The sequence below is a fragment of the Canis aureus genome, chromosome 4 (assembly GCF_053574225.1).
Source record: "Canis aureus isolate CA01 chromosome 4, VMU_Caureus_v.1.0, whole genome shotgun sequence".
Lineage (NCBI taxonomy): Eukaryota > Metazoa > Chordata > Mammalia > Carnivora > Canidae > Canis > Canis aureus.
This window is the reverse complement of record NC_135614.1, coordinates 87,399,248-87,412,618: the sequence shown is the minus strand read 5'-3', so window position 1 is coordinate 87,412,618 and position 13,371 is coordinate 87,399,248. Positions and strand designations below refer to the sequence as shown.

At 38.7% G+C, this 13,371-nt stretch overlaps 1 long non-coding RNA gene across 1 annotated transcript; it reads left to right on the top strand.

Moving 5' to 3' along the window:
* Positions 1-395: 395 nt before the first annotated feature.
* Positions 396-4,814, top strand: LOC144311967 (uncharacterized). The gene is made up of 3 exons (XR_013377443.1): positions 396-1,238; positions 1,430-2,628; positions 4,437-4,814. It is a non-coding gene; the product is annotated as an uncharacterized LOC144311967 (long non-coding RNA).
* The last annotated feature ends 8,557 nt before the right edge of the window (positions 4,815-13,371 follow it).

Sequence of the window (13,371 nt, the reverse complement as noted above, 5' to 3'; positions counted from 1 at the left end):
TTTCTACCTTTAGGGAAGCTGAGGACATTTCTTATTCAATTTTACATATTAAATCTAGAGCATAGTTATTGGAAAATACGAGGTATTTAACAAATAAGTGAAATAAAAGAATAAAATCAGAATGCATTAGGGAATATCTCTTTTCTGAATTGAATTTTTAAACCCATAAATTCTTTCCATATTTATATATTTTATTCACTATTGAATTTCTACACCTTACTGTGGATATGCACATTGAAATTTTATTAAAGATGACATGTTAAAAACAAAGAACTTAGCACCATAGAAAGCTTTTAAGAATATTGTAATAAGCATAGCCTAGAAGTTTATATTCTATCAGAAGTGAAAAAATATACCTATTCTAACACTCACAAGCAGGTTTTTTTTTTTTTCTAAGAATAATTTAGAGTCTATGTTTGAATAAACATAGGTTGTGACATTCTTTCCTCAGATAGTATCTGTTACTTTATGAAATTGACATTTCAGTTTTTACTTTTGAAAAGATGATTGATGGATGGCTCCCCGATGCTTTTGAAAGGACCTTGCATCCTTTATCTATTGCTGCATAGCAAAGCACCAAAAAAGTTAATGTACTTAAAAAAATTGTACTTTTTCCTGCAATTCTGTGAAATGCCTGATCGGTGCTTCAGGAATCACCTAGAATCACCAGGTCTCACTCATGCAGCTACAGTCAGCGGGCCAATACGCTGGAAGTGGACTCAGCTGGGACAATTGGGATGGTGGGGCCTCTGTCTCCACTAAGGTCTGTAATCTTAGGCATGACGATCTTAAGACAACTTTGTATGAGGGCAAATACCAACGCATTATATTAACCAAGGTCCTGGATTTGAGGTGGGAGTGACCTCGTGGAATATTTTATTGGGGACTGTTAGTGTAAAATTTTATCAGTGACCCCAATATTAGCATTTAAATAGCTTACACAAATGCATATGCTTCATTAAACAAATTGTAATGACTTCACATTGATTAAATATTTATTATTTAATTTAATATCAGGCTTTCTTTTTTTTAAAAAAGATTTTTTAATTTATTTATTCATGAGAGACAGAGAGAGAGAGAGGCAGAGACACAGCAGAAGGAGAAGCAGGGTCCCTGCAGGGAGCCTGATGTGGGACTCCATCCCAGGACTCCAGGACCACACCCTGGGCCGAAGGCAGGCGCTCAACTGCTGAGCCACCCAAGGATCCCTAATATCAGGCTTTCAAGCAGAATGGAAGGTAGTAGAATTTTTGAAACTGTCAAAGCAAGTAAATTACCCATCTAACATTGGCTAACCTAACTAAATGTTTTGATTTTCTAATATTAATTTTCTGAAAACTATGCCAAAATAAGTCATTTTAATAATTTGAATTTTAAAATGCTACTTCCCTTATCAATTTCATATTTTTATGCTCACTTCTTGACGCAGCCATGGAGATGTCCCAGTTGGATCCCCTTTGAAGAATGTAATTGCTGTGCAGATACAGGGAGCGTGGATAGCTGACAGCCCCCAGCTGCATCACCTGCTGGATCAGTCTGAGTTTCAAGCTGAGGCCATTCTCTTCCTGAACAGCTTCCCTTCAAGAATGCACAATGGTGGAGGAATTAGGACAAGTCATTTCTGCCCATTGTAAGGATCTAACATTGATGAGTAGGATGGCCATCTAAATTGCTGGTAGGATGTCTCATAGAAGCCTAGAAAAAGAATGTCCCATGCTGAGGTAAGTTGAAATGCTTGAATTACCGTGACAGATAATGGAAGACTCGACAAAAGACTCAGGAAAATGGCCATACCGGAATGGATACACTATGTGAGTCCAAAGACCATCAGAAAATTATGCTTCAAAGGAAGACTCAGAAGACACGGCACTCACAGAGGCTATTGGGAGTGTGCTGATAGAGGGTCGCTAGCGTTACTCAGAGGCCTGGTCAGATGTGACTCTAGGAGAGTCTGATAGGGCCTGACGTATTGATAGCCACGGGGATAGCAGGGCATCAAAGCAACAGAGGCCAGTGGCAACCCTCAATGGCAGGGGTGGTCACAAGGACTGTAATGAGGAGTGAGTGGCATTCAAGCAGAAGATAGTTAACATAACAGCATTCCTGAGAACACAACATGTGAGGCTGTCGCTCTGCTGAATATCCATAATCAAAAGAAAGTAAGATTGAAAGAGCAGAAGGCTAAGGGTGGTCATTCTAAATAAAGTCATAACCCTTTTCTCAATTTACAGAATTCCAGGTCAATTTTTTGGCCAAGATGCACGGATTGAGGTGCTCAATTCCCAAATAGAAGCATTCACAATAATTACACAGGGAAACAATTCTCTCAGCATTTCCCCCTTCAGCTGCAGCTGTTTACTAAGGTGATACACTTGGAAATGGGACACTCGAGCATTTCAAGAGCAACTGGACACAGAGTTTGAGTTACGTCTGATACTTATGACCCCGAAGCCTCATCATGCCTTCTCTATTAAAACAGGGGTGGCCATGAGGCAAGCGATGATTAAAGTTATGACCAAAGTCTGGTTTGTGGAACCAATGTCCTGAAGACTGACCCATTGGTTAAATCTCCCAGGTTCTGAAGCGTAGTTGAACTTGAAAATCTTGGCAGTTGGAATATACTCAATAGTGAGTCCTTGTTTTACTATTGATTGTATCAAGTTTTTATTTAATTTCTAGTTAGTAAAAAAAATAAAAATAAATAAATAAATAAATAAATAAATAAATAAATAAATAAATAAATAAATTCTAGTTAGTTAATGTATAGTGTAATACTGGTTTCAGGAGCAGGGATTCATCACTTATGTCGAATCCCCAGGGCACATCCCAACAAGGGCCCTCCTTGACATCCATCACCCATCTAGCCCATGCATCACCCACTCTCCTTCCATTAACCCTCAGCTTGTTCTCTATCATTAAGAATCTATATGGTTTGCTTCCCCCCTTTTCTCCTTCCTCCATGTTTACCTCTTTTGTTTCTTAAGTTCTACATGTGAGTGAAAGCATATAGCATTTGTCTTTCTCTGACTGATTTGTTATGCTTAGCATAATATAGTCTAGCTCCATCCATGTTATTGCAAAAGGCAAGATTCCATTATTTTTTTATGGCTGTGTGTGTGTGTGTGTGCGTGTGTATAAATTATATCACATCATTATCCACTCTCAATGGACAGATGTTTGGGCTTTTTCTGTAATTTGTCCTAATAGTGAGTCCTTGATCTGTGTGGTAAAAGCTATTATGATCATGGGGAGACCACAACCCTCTAGGTCTTCACTTTTACCTTGATAGTGAATCAAAACCAGCATTTTACCTTCAGAGGGGCAAGACGTGGCAGAAATTGGTGCCACTTTTAAAGATCTAGATAATGTAATGCAGTGATTTCTATCATACATCTGTTTAGTTTGGAGAAATTTGAGAGATCTTGGAGAATAAATGCACAGCACCACAGTTTCAATTAAATAGCATATCACTCATAGATGTCATGACAAACACTGTTGTGTGGATAAATGTGTCTACCGGTATATGGTATGTGATCACCAATTTGGAAAATATGTGTTTAATCTAGAGAAATAATCAAAAGGTGTTTTATTTACCTGAAATAGACTAAAATACACATAATTGTATTAACTATTAACCATCTATTCCTTCTGTCTATTAACTATCATTCCTTCTGTCATAATATAGCCAAAAACAATCTGAATTGTCTAGCCATCCTATATATTTACTTCTTCCTTGTGTTTTAACCATGATACCTTGGGTGAGGTATGGTGATGGTAGGTGCAGTTCAAAAGAGGAACACTAGAAATAATTTTGCAATTTTGTTATATTTAGAGTTCCACCGGGAGAACACAACATGCCATATGGGACTCAAGGGAAACACTAGGATCTATGATAAGGAAGAGAGTAAGGGTAGCTACGGGCAAAAGCCTTTATTCTGGTTTCTGTGTGAAGAAAAGGGCAAGGCAGGGGAATCAAGCCTAGGATTGGATAACGTGAATAATTCTAGAGGGTTCTAGGTATTCATAGGGGCTGTTCCTCATTTTCAGCCACTTGATCCTGGCGAAATTGCCAGGGTGTATAGTGGCCCAGAGTATGAAAGTCAGAAAGAGAATTAATCGGAGTTGTGTGCTTATTGGCTTACTCAAGAAGGGGAACTAACTAGCTTGCATCTAGGGCTCAGAACTGTGTCAAGACAATGAGCACACATTGGCGTGCATGCACACACACATACAAATATATTACACCATGACACGATTACCAGGCAGGACAAGTAGATATATTTATTCATGCGCAGCAGCAAATGATGTGGTATGGGGAATTGGAACAGAAAGGACTGAAGATTAGAGACAAGGAGGACTAGGATAGAACCATGTGCGTGGAAACCCAAGAGAGCACACGTACAAATATATTTGTATCATGTATTAATTCTCAACAGAAATCATCCATCGTGGAAGAGGCATTGAAGAACGAAATAGACAAAATGGCCATCAATTGATGTTTTACTACCTTTGTCTTCACTCAACTCCAGAAATGACACAGCACACACACAAGTGGAGTGGCCATATGCAGACTTATGTGAGTCCAACAGCTTGGGCTCCCTAATGTCAAAGTAATCCAGCTGCTGTATCTCCTGAATCTCTAATCTCTCAGCAACAGCCAACTCTGAAGCACTAGTATGAAGCTATTCCCTGAGGAATTCAATAAGTTATATTGAGGTTCTTCTCTCCTTTCTCATAAATGTAAACAATTATTCCAAGAATGGGTTTGCCTTTCTTGCCCATAAACCTTCAACCACACCAACATCCATGGTAACAGAATGCTTAATTGACAAATATGAATTTCTTTACAAAAGAGTGTCCAACGAAAGAACACCTCTATGGCAAAGGATGTACAGGTGTGGGCCCATGAAAATGTGATCCATTGGTTCTATCCCTTTATGCTCCATCTAGATACAGTGGCTAGATAGATCATTGGAAGGGCCTAAAGGTATGACCAAGGCATAAGCATGGAGCCAAGAGTCTGTAGAGATGAAGTGCTATTCTCTAGCATTTAACGTAAACACTAAATCAGAGGCCTTGTATAGAGCTGTGTTCCTAATAGAAAAGACACAAGAAACTGGTAACTAATGGTGAATAGTAAGAACAGCTTTGCTTGCTGTCATTCCCATGTCTGCAAAAGTGGGTTTTTCCTGGTTAGAGAGCCTGGTCTCTATGGGTTGTGCACTCTTTCCAGAGGACACAGCAAGGTTTACACTGAACTACAAACTAGTGTTGACAGTTGGGCATTTTGAACTCCATGTGCTCAGGGAGTCAGACAAGAGGAAGAGCCTCTCTTGGAAGGGAAAACTGACCCTGGCCAGCCAGAGGTGGTAGGGATGCTGTTACTTATTGAAGGCAAGGAGGAAAATGTGTGGAAACTCAGACCATCCAGTAGGGCGATTCTTATTACTTCATTACCCAGCTATTTATACACAAGGAGAAGTGCAGTGAAAGTAGCTTGAGAAAGTATGTTTATCAGAGGCTGAGCTCCCTCCGGAGGGAGAATTTGGGTCTTACCAAGTAAGACAGTGGACTCAATAAAGGTGATAGGTTAGGCTGACAAATTGTTAATGGAGAGTGTCAAGGTAGGTGATGAGTACCACTTATCACACACACACATGCACACACACACAAATTTTAGTGAAGCTGAATTTATCTTATTAATCTTCTTCTTCTGCATTTTTTTTTTTTCAAAAAGAAAAGTCTGCTAGAACTAGAACTCTGGAGGAACTGCTCCTTTAACATGTTTGTAGAACTTGGCCCACATGGCCCAAGGGTGAGAGCATGGCACCCACAGAAACGCATTACCTTGTCCTCCTCACATTAGTGCAGTTAGCTGACAGCCTCCAGCCTCCAGCCTCCAGCCTCAGAATCTTCAGAATCTTCCTTTGCTTTTGAAAAGAGGTCATGCTCTTTTTGGATTGCCTGAACTGATAAGTGACAATGGTAAGTATACCAAAGACTGGCTATTTCTGTCTAATTCAGGACTCTTCTGACAGATGATCTTTGCTCTACAGTTCCACACTGGAATGATCTTGTCACATCTAGATTGCAGTCTGCTCATCTGACTGCACTATTGTTCATTCTTTCTCATGTGTCAGATATGGACCTTGGTTTTAAGGATTTCCCTGCCCAGTTCTCCTTCTTCCTTCTTTTATCTCTTCACTGGTGTTATCCTCTAATAAACCATGTGGGCTCTTAACTCCATTTCAATATTCGTTTCCCAGAGGATCCAGCTGACACATATCTTCACCAAACTCATAACTCCCAGGGGATCAAAGTCTTAGTCTCTAACATAATAAACTATAAAGTTGTTGATACTGGGTGTCGTGGATTAAATGTTTGTGTCTCTCAAATATTCATATGTTGAAGTGCTAAATTCAGGGTGATACCATTTGGAGATGGGGACTTTGGGAGGTAATTAGTGTTAGATGAGGTCATGAGGTTGATGCCTTTGTCTGATGGGATTAGTACCCTTGCAAGAAGAGGCACCAGAGAGCTGATTTTTCTCTCTCCAAGCAAATAAGAAAAGGTCATATAATCATAGGGCAAGATGGCAGCAGCCTACAAGCCAAGAGCAGAGGCCTCAGAATGAAACTTACCTGTCGGCCCCTTGATCTTTTTTTTTTTTTTTTTAACATTTTTTTTATTTATTTATGACAGTCACACAGAGAGAGAGAGAGAGAGAGAGAGAGGCAGAGACACAGGCAGAGGGAGAAGCAGGCTCCATGCACCGGGAGCCCGACGTGGGATTCGATCCCAGGTCTCCAGGATCGCGCCCTGGGCCAAAGGCAGACGCCAAACCGCTGCGCCACCCAGGGATCCCCTTGGCCCCTTGATCTTAAACTTTCAGCTGCAGAACTGTGAGAAATAAATTTCCGTTCATTAAGTCACTCAGTCTATGGTGTTTTGTTATGCTGACATGAACTGACAGATACACTGTGCCATAATATGGTTTAGAATTTATTATATCAACAAATATATTATAAGCTCTCTCACTTCTCTGTAACTGTATGAATTACAATTCTTCAATTTATAATAACTCTCCTGTTTTTTTAACCTTCTGTCACACAATATAAAACAAAGATATATTACACAAAGAAAAGACCGTATTATATGATCTCAAGGATCTGAACACTTACGGAGAGTATGGGTAACAGAAGTCAGATGAAAGACAGAAGAGACCTCTTATGTGAATGCGATTCACAGCATATTTCTGAAATGAGTAATCTAAAAGCATTTTAGAGGCAGATTTCTGAGACAGTAATTGAAAGAGTTACTCTGGTATTAACCTTTACTCCTGCCAAACTTCCATTTCAAGTAGCACTATGAGTAAGTGTCTTGCAAACAATATATCAGGGCTGTAATACTTTAAAATCAAACTGATTCATCTTTGTTCAGAGCACACAAACTTTCTCAGAAAAATAATTTAAAAAATGGGACTTCCAGTAAGGATAAATGAAAGCCAGCGAACTTTCTTTTTTGAGTAGAAGAAAGTATTGTGCGCTTTATTTCTTTCCATCCTATTTGTTTTGTAAATTGGACAAAATCTATTATAGAGGGTGTTTCTCACAATAAAACAAAATCTATCCAAATGAGGTAAAACAAAGCTCTGTAAAGCAAGTCAAGGTACCGAACACATTACTTCTCTATATCCAAATTACCCTCCTGCTATGACTTGAAATTTTAGAATCTAAAGGACGAACATATAGAGAATGTATTTATGTGCAAAAACAATTCTATAGAAAAGGCTGGAAAGGAAGGCTTCATTACCTGCCTTAATATAGCACAGCATTTACTTTGACAACAACCTATGGAACATCTGTATTTCCACACTCTTGTGAAAAGCAAGATCTTGAAAGGAGTCATTATTTAATACACAGACAGGAAAACCTAGCAAGATTTGCAATTTTCCCAGCAGAAGTGAAAACCAAAGTTTTATGATTTGAAAGAACATAGGCTTTTCTGGGGAAACTATAACAGAAACTACGAGTCTATAGGATAACATTAGAGTCTTAACCAAGAGGAAAAAAGTGTTCACAGTTCAAGAGAATGAGCTGTGCTCAGATAGGAAGTGAGCTGTTTTATAGTAAAGAAGGCCTGTTGACTGCCCAGCTGAAAGCCATTTGACTTTCTGGCAGCGTATTGCTTGCAGAAAGAAACCAAGAGAGGACAAAATTGGGTAGAGCCAGACTTTATAACATGACCAGGTGGCTTGGTCTTTCTAACCCTGTTTTAAAGACTACCCACTCAGTACATTAAAGCTCCTAGGTTTATCTGATTTGGAAAAGTGTTATTTTTTTTCAGACTGGATGAAAACTTGGCAAGGTTCATGAAACAGAATGATTGAAGCTTCCGCTGGAGCTTTGTAAAATAGTACCGGCAAAGAAAAAAACGGGGTGAAGACCCCAAAACCAAAACCAGTTTCTTTTAATTTTGAAACATTATCAGTAAGAAATGATAATGATAATAATCTTTAATGATAATGATAATGATAATGATAATAATAATGATAATAATCTTTTTTTGGCCAAAAAAGATTACCAATAAGGATTTTTTTTAAATATCTGTTCTTAGTACAAATGATGTAATAGGAAACTTCTAACACATTACTGTCGACTTTATTATCTGGACTTATGATACCTGTATATCCATTACATATTAGTAGAAAAGGAGGGATCAAAAATAAAATAGATGTGAGTTTTCGCAATCTGATAGGTTTGCCAAGTGCTGAAATATGGATTGATTGATTGATTGGTTATTTAAATTCTACTGTCTATCAGATAGAATGTAGTCCTGAGTTTAGAATATGAAAAAAAAAAAATAAGGAAGACAGAGAAGCTTGAAACCATGAAAGCTCAATGAAACTCATTCTTTGCAACAGTCTTTTGTTTCAATATTTGCTAGACAAAAACAAGTTTCTAAATATTAGCGATAAAACAGAAAGCTCAACAGATAAAGTTCTGCTCTTGTAGTATTTACAGTGCAGTGAAGAAGGTTGTTAAATTAGAAAAAAGGTAACCAATAAATGTCTAACAAATCAAGCAATCATTAGTACTACAGAGAATGGAGCAAGGCTAGTGACAATAGAGCAAAATCCCGGAAGTAGGAGATGATAATGTTTTAGGGGAAATAAATAGGCACGCAAATGAAATCTCCTACTGTGAAAAATATTTGGAAAATGCTAGATTACATAGTGTTAATTTGGTGTCTTTATTGGAGAATCTCTGATAACTGCTGATATTCTAATAGATGTAAAGGCTTCCATTAAGAGAAGAGGCACGGAGTAGTGCACTCAGCTGGTAATGAACAGCTAAGTTTCCAGAACACCTTACAAGACTCTTCAAAATGGTGTCTTTTTTTCCTTTTTTTTTTTTTTTTTCCTTAGGAGGAGAATCGCCTGGTGGCTCTTGGCTAGTAATCAGCCGTTCCTCAAAAACAATAAAGGTAAACGGGCTTCTCCCCTAGAGGAAAGAAAATGCAGATCTCGAAATGTAACTGAAGGTAAGTGGGCCTGGGTTTAGGACACAGAGAATGGTAGAAAGTGATTAACTCTGGGAAATGAACAAGGGGTGGTGGAAAGGGAGGTGGGCGGGGGTGACTGGGGGATGGGCACTGAGGGGGGCGCTTGGCAGGATGAGCACTGGGTGTTATGCTAAATGTTGGCAAATTGAACTCCAATAAAAAAAATTAAAAATATTAATAAAATAAAAAAAATAACAGTGATTAAAAAAGGAGAAGAAAAAAGTTTTTATATCTCTTGTCTGATTAACACTGGATAAAGGCTGGACTGTGTTATATGGGAAGTAGAACAGATGTAGTGACAATAGAAAATAAAGAAAAATCCTAATGTGGTGAGTCATTGGTTCTAGGAATTCCAAATTGATAAAACTCATACTCTTCCCCCCCTCCCTTTTGTGTTCAGATCCAATTGAGAGATAAGGCACAGATGTCAGAATGTTAGAGAGGAAAACGTACTACTGATGAAGCCTGGCTTGGAGGGTAGGGCTATTTTAGTGTACGGCAGCCACAGTCGGTGATAAAGTGGAAAACTCAACAGATACAGTTCTGCTCCTACGGTGTTTAGCGTATGGCACTTCACTCAGTGTGCGGCGGCCACAACTGGATTCCTACTACTTCATCCAGAATTAACACCTTGCCCAGCCATAGAGAGAGCTGGGGATGTAGGGACCTCTTCCCGAGGACCAAGTGCTGGCTGTGTAATCATATTACATGGCTGAGGACAGAGCAAAGCAAAGCAAACACTTGCTCTGCAGGCCCACAGATCCAAAGGAATGCCAGAAGCACCAGACTGGGCTTGCTTTTGTTCTTTCTTCTCAAATCACTGATGACATCAAGCCACTTTTCCCTTTCCCCTTTGGTGATTGGAGTGAGCAGAGCAGACATGTCCAATCCAAAAAAAGTCAGAATGTTCCTTGCTGCTGGTCACTTTGCACCTGGCCACTGCGGGTACAGGCAGCTTACCGCCAGGAGGCCAGCAGTTGGCTCAGCTCGTCCCTACTGGGGCAGGGGCAGGGGCCGGGGCAGGACACTGGGGAAGGAAGGCTCTCCTGCCAGTGTCTTTTTCTCCCACATTCCTGAATCCGATAAGCCCTTCCTTCCTTCAAACGGAGGGACAGGGACGGAGAAGATGTTTACTCTTGCTGTGGTGAGGGGTGAGTGGAAGGAAGTGTCCCATTCCTATGGCTGCTTAGGTAGGGGTGGAGGGGTGGAGGGTGTGTGTTTTGCCCTAGAAATTATATATTGCACAGAATAAAGAGCATTTTATGAGACGAGCAGACCTGCCTTATAACAGTCAAAAATGTTAATTCTTCACACCTTGTAAGGAGAAAGGAAGGGAAGCACAATGAAACAAGTGATGTCTATCTAATGGTATTTCTTTTGAGGGTGTCACATAGACTTATATATGGAAACAATAAGAACTAAATAAATGTCCTTGACTAATAAACATCTCACTAGATGCCTAGATACAATTTGATGCAATTCAATGTTCACCACAAGTGTGTATATGTGTGTGTGTGTTTACGTTCCCAAGCGTGTATGGATATAATTACACAGATTGTGTACTGTCGACCTAATAAAATTAACCAAATATTAGTATTCATGATAGATTTATTCAGTTGACTGAGTGTAAGACTGACAGTATTCATTGCTCTTTCTTGACTTCAGGAATAAGCAATAAAGAAGGCATAAGCCATCTTATTAAAAATATGACTAAAGAACATGTAGATATTGGAGATAATATACCCAGGTAGAAAGATACCAGATTTACTCCTGATAATCCTTACACCTTACTTATTAAAAACGTACATTTTCTGTGAATATATATATTTTTTATTCTGTGGAGAGTAAGCACCTAGTTTATACTGGGTATGGTAAGATAATTTTCTTTCGTATTCTCTCTATTGAGCCTCAGTTTTACAAATGAAATAAAGAATTAAAAAATAATGTTTATATTTTATTTCAGACCTTTTTCTTTGTGCCATGAATTTAGGGTATATTCTCAAACGTCAATAAGGAGATCAAACTCTGGTATCAATTAACGTAAAATGAATGCGCTTATGAAATGAACTCTGTAGAAGTTATTTTGGATGTTCTTCAATGGGGTTGAACGGACACATCTGTCTAAAAGAAAGCATCTGTTAATTCTTTGACTGTGACCTGAAAGGCTGCCCATGGGAAGGAAGAAAAAATTATTTAAAAAATATTTTGAGGTTTTCTAATACCTATGGCTCTGCCACAGGTACTGTATGAAACTTTTGTCTCTTTTGAGATGATCAGTGTAGAAACATGGGAATCATTAGCTGCTCATCTCTTCGACTGGGCTGTGGGCTACCACTCCATAATCATATCTCGAGAATGTGGACTGCAAGCGGAATAGAGCTCGAGCTGAGAACTTCATGACAAATCCATCCTGTGTAGATAGGTCTGCTTGATGTTGTTGATGGCATTTGGGGACTGACTGAAGAATTAATCCAGTTTCAGAATAAAAAAATATATTATGATGCATATTATAAGAACTAAGATCAGAAGTGTTAGAGACCATCTTTAATCATCTCAAAGATACTTGGTGGATTTTGTAGACCAAAAGGTGTACTCCTTGGATAAGGAATCAGAAAAAAAAAAAAAAAAGTTATTTGCCACTAGATTTACTTTTCTTTTTTTAAAGATTTTATTTACGTATTCATGAGAGACACAGGGAGAGAGGCAGAGACATAGGCAGAGAGAGAAGCAGGCTCCATGCAGGGAGCTCAATGCGGAACTCGATCCCAGGACCCCAGGGTCACATCCTGAGCCAAAGGCAGACGCTGAACCCCTGAGCCACCCAGGTGTCCCTAGACTTACTTTTTTAAACTGAAATTTAATTAACAGACAGCATTATATTAGTTTCAGGTGTACACCACACTGCCTCAGCAATTCCTCAGTGCTCACCACAATTAGGTGCAGTCATGATCTGTCAAAAAACGGTGTTATTACAATATTATTGACTATATTCACTCTGCTGTAGTTTCATCTCATGACATTTATTTTATTACTGGAAGTTTGTACCCCTTACTCTTCTTTATGTACTTTAGAATCACTTTTTGTTATACTTGCAAGGTTAGAGTACTTATTTTTGCTCTAGTTTTGTTTCCCTTCCCCACCCCACATCCAATGCAAAATGGATCAATGAAATATGGCCTAAATGGTTGTAGATAAAAGTCTCTGTAGTCTTCTACTGAGTCTTCTGGGTCAATATTTGCTTCAGACAGGAGGAGTTGCATAACTACCTTCCTTATGAAGGAAGAGACAGTTCTAAAGATTTGTCATGTGCAATTAAATTTTATTTTAATTTCCATCTCTTATCCTCTACAGTTAGACTGTACATGTAGAGGGATGAATTGAATGTCATTAAAATGTTATTTGTATTTCACATTAAATGATTGCCATTGTGAAACATTTCATATACATAATCATATATAAAATTATATATAAATATATATTTTATATATATACAAAGTTTTATAGCTATTTCTCAAGATACGCTGTATATCTTTTATATCCGATGTCTGACAGCAGCACACTGCAAAAGGTCATGTCAAGATCCCACAGTCTGCCATAGAGCTTTCACGTTCCCAGAAAATTAGTCATATCAATGATTATTGCTTTCTTACAAAGATGGAAAAAAGCTGCTCTTCTCTCAACCTAGTTTCTGAAGCACATATGTCTGGCACAGCCCTACCAGAGTCCTAAGCAGAGGAGCTGTGGATATAGAAACCCTGTGTTTTTCTTGACAAGTCACTTATAAAAGCTCCCATGTGGTATGCATGG